Source organism: Zea mays, chromosome 2 (assembly GCF_902167145.1).
Source record: "Zea mays cultivar B73 chromosome 2, Zm-B73-REFERENCE-NAM-5.0, whole genome shotgun sequence".
Lineage (NCBI taxonomy): Eukaryota > Viridiplantae > Streptophyta > Magnoliopsida > Poales > Poaceae > Zea > Zea mays.
This window is the reverse complement of record NC_050097.1, coordinates 163,870,442-163,874,599: the sequence shown is the minus strand read 5'-3', so window position 1 is coordinate 163,874,599 and position 4,158 is coordinate 163,870,442. Positions and strand designations below refer to the sequence as shown.

Sequence of the window (4,158 nt, the reverse complement as noted above, 5' to 3'; positions counted from 1 at the left end):
TAGATCTAAACGTCCTAGCAAAAAACCTGTTTGTACACTTATAGATCATGACTGCTTATATATTAGTCGTTGCCCTGGTATAGCCTGATAACTGTAGGTTTGTAAGCCACACGGCATACGTATCCCTCTACATTCCCTTCTCCGGTAATGGTTTTCTATCGTGCGTAGGGTAAGAATTAGATAGTGGTAGAGTGTTGATTAGGGTCGTGAGGGAGCGGCAAATCACTTGCGTTCTTTTAGAGCTGTGCTAATAGAATTTGTGGCTTCACAAAATCTTGATCTCTTGTCATGATTGCTTCAATGTCATCTCGACCAGTGGCGGATCTACACCTCGGGCCACCCGATCCGTGGTCTGGGGCTTGATCCATGTAACTCTATATAAGTCTCTATTAAATGGGAACATATCTGGTGTAAACCAGCCCCTCCGTGCAACCATGCAAACTTCTAATATGGGCCACATGATGTTGATCCGAGGGACACAGGGGCATGGATAATTTTACACTTAACCACCCACTACTAATCACACTTTTTTCAAATCCCCCTCCCACTCCACCGCACGCCCACTTGGATTAACATCATATGGTTAAGATTAAAAGTTTGCACGGTTGCATGGAGGGGTTGGTTTGCACCAGATATACTCCCCTATTTAATACGGTATAAAATAGTTAAGATAAAATGAAGAGAAGAAAAATTGGTAGATTTGATCCGCGTCATAGAAAAATTCGAAATCCGCCCCTGATCTCGACTATATAGTTATTGATATTCTACAAGTTTGTGTCTTACTCGCAATGTCCTTTCAAAGATAAAAGAGATGCATCACATAACGAGGAACGGAATGTTGCAACAACTACAAAACAACTATAAAGTAAATATTTTTAGGGTGGCTTCGACGTAGCATTTAACTGCAGAAACATCGTCTGGTATGGCTGCGGTCTATAGCCCATTATTATTTACTATTGGAATTTAACCTTTTTTTACCGAGTGGTCGACGCTTTACCGAGTATAATTTATTGGCCACTCGACAAATCATGCTTATGTACAGTTCGCCGACACCCTTTATATCCATGTTCCTTCATACGAGATGGGAAGGCAATAGAAATATTATTTTGTCAATCTTTTTGGATTTTGAAGCATCTACCTACAAAATTAAAATTTACAGCTCCTGTAGTCGTAGCTGCTGCAGATACAATTTATAGAGACAAGCTAAAGCATTCTCTCCTCTTCGAGCATCGGTATCTCCCAGTATACTGGGGGTGCTCTTAATACACTGCCTTTTCCCACCATCATTGCTTTCCATCCTTGAAAAACTGTGAGTCCAGGATACAAGGAAAGAATCATTGCTTGCTAGCTTGTGAGAAATTGTTTATCGGCTTGAGTCCAAACCAATGTGTGGACACCGGTGCAGGTTTGGGGATCAAAGGACATTGTTACTAATCTATCAGGGCTCATTTGCATGCATGGGATTAGAGGGGATGGAGGAGCATATAATCACTTGCTATTTAAAAATGACTAATCTATATTAGGGCATTTGGATGAAAACCTGTTATGAACCTTAGTATTTAACTGGCCATGTCCCTTGAACTCTCCATCCGATCCACTTTCAAACCATTTGAATGCAAAAACTAAGGCTCCCTTTGGAATGTGAGAATTTTTCCCGTTTTCTGTGTTTTTCCTATGAAAATGAACTGATTTCGTGAATTCTTGTATGGTTCCGCTAAAATTCCTGTGTTCCAAAGGAGGCTTAAAATGACATCTACTATATATGGTATATTTTTGAGTATATACCTTGTTCCAAAATTAGCATTTTTTATATAATATGTTGCATGTCACTTAAAAATACAATGTTAGTTTCTTAATGTGTGCTTATCGGGTTGCGAGTACGTACAATTATATAGGCTTTAATGTTTTTGGAAACCTTTGTTTAACAATGTTTTGGTATCCTAGCAACTTATAATAATACTAGGTGAGTGTCCGTGCGTTGCAACGGAACCATATAATAACACGATAACTTATGTACATATGTGTGTTATATTGTTATAGGTATGTGTCCGTGTGTTGCGATGGAAGTAAAAAAATTGTATGAAACATTGATACGGAACGACAAACATCACTATAATATGCAAAATCCGTGTGAAAAATATTTATCGCTATAGTTTGATCAAACAGCAAGATACCAGAGCGTCCCTCGGACGTTTATCGGAATAAACACCTACAAAACAAGTATAAATATTGCATAAAAATAAAATACATGTAAACACTAACCATTCAGATTGCAAACTCATACTTAAGGTGCTCGTGCTAAAGGATCAAAGCGTAGAATGCCGAAAGTCAATTAGCTTAAGCATCCTTACCAGGTTTCAGGTCTCTATGTATTATGCCATTGGCATGTAAACAGTCCATTGCATGAGCTATGTCCAGTGCATAGCTTATTGCAGTGTGTGTATCTAGTTGGCTAGGCCGGATGCTATGCAGGTAATTTTCAGTGACATCCCTGGTAGTAGCTCACTAACCCACCATCAATGGTTCTTTGCAAGCTCCAATAAACTGTAGGAGTGCATAAACGGTTGTGAGGTCCAAAAGAACTAACAATTTATGAGTCACATAAGCTAGCATTAAGACCCGGAAGTACCTTGACAAGATTCTCATGTTTCACTTTACACATCATATTTACTTCTCGGATGAAACGGGCTTCAAGTGTTGCTTTTTCTTCAGGGGTACTGCCACGGTTAAGAACCTTCATCGCTACAATTTGACCATCGTACCTATTTGAAGCATACAAGAAAAACAGGATTATAGATATGACTTAAATGTTCTAAAGGGCAAATGATAGAAACTGGTGAATAAGAATAGAAAAAAATACAAAGGATTATGGCACAAGCTTCCTCATGTGAAGACAATGACATCTGAACTTGTGATGTTACCAGCAGTCATCTATGACATATTGATATTTCTCTGGAGAGGAGATTATTGGAGGTATACTCTGTACTGCCATCACGACTAACATTTCCTCCGAGGTCCTCAAGGATCGCACAACTCATGGCTAATGTTTTGACAAAAAAAACATCCTCCTGCCTGCTAAAATCTCAACAAAATATTGGAACTTTGGAAGCTTGAAGTGAGTACCAGGCATGAATCTGCTTGATACTATAACACATGGAGGATTTCGGCACCCTATACTAATAGCCATTTTCTGTAAGGGTCTAGTGCATAACACACATTTAATTCGAGACAACTAAAGCAAATACTTCAAAATCAGCCCAGTTGATAAAGTAGCTGTGGCTTGGAGCAAAGACATGTGAAAAAATAAGCACGGGTATGAACGTCTCAAATACATCTTTACTTACTTCCCCATGTAGACCTTGCCATGAGCTCCCTCCCCAATCTTGTCCCCAATGAACAACATCTTTGGATCAACAAGCAGCTTCCTGTCGATCCACGACGTCGGCGCCGCGGCATCCGAGCTCCGGGTGGGCGCCACCAAATCATCAGCGGCGACCTTGCTGGGTTGCGGCAGCCTGAACTCCTCGCTGCCGCTGCTGCTACCACCGTCCCAGCACACGTCGCTGCCGCAGCTCATCCCGTCTGACCGCACGCGGCGTGCCACCGGAGCGGAGGAAACGGCGCTGTCGGGGTCCGCGAACTTGCAGGACAACCGAGGCATTAACACGGGGACCTCGGGTGCGTGCCCGAGCAGCAAGAAGTCGAGTGAGCCGCAGTGGGCAGCTTTTTATAGAAGGTCGTTGAGTGTGGACAACGACATCTGTTGCTTCTCGAGCTAGCGCAGCGCAACCACCTCCCCCATTGTCAGGCCACCTACGTTGGCCTCCTCGCCACGCCCAAAGCGATGGACCGTGGCACGAGCGGAGGCAATCTCGGTTTTAGGGGCGGGGGCGTGCTGCCATCACGCGGCAATCTCGGGAGGGGGAGGGACGGATGGACGACCGGCAGGGTGGGGCAGGGTCAAGGTGGGGAAGGCGGGGGCGCATGGGCGGGCTCGAGGGCGGGGGCGCTGGGTGTGGACGACGACATCCGTTGCTTTTCGAGCAAGCACAGCGCGACCACCTCCTTCATTGTTGGGCCACTACGCTGGCCTCCTCGCCGCGCCCAAAGCGATGGACCGTGCCCGAGGCAGGGCAGCTCAACACGGACATGGTTGTG

At 43.9% G+C, this 4,158-nt stretch overlaps 1 pseudogene; it reads right to left on the bottom strand.

Moving 5' to 3' along the window:
- Nucleotides 1–2,326: 2,326 nt before the first annotated feature.
- On the bottom strand, nucleotides 2,327–3,661 carry LOC103647217 (serine/threonine-protein kinase STY13-like; annotated as a pseudogene).
- Nucleotides 3,662–4,158: the final 497 nt, after the last annotated feature.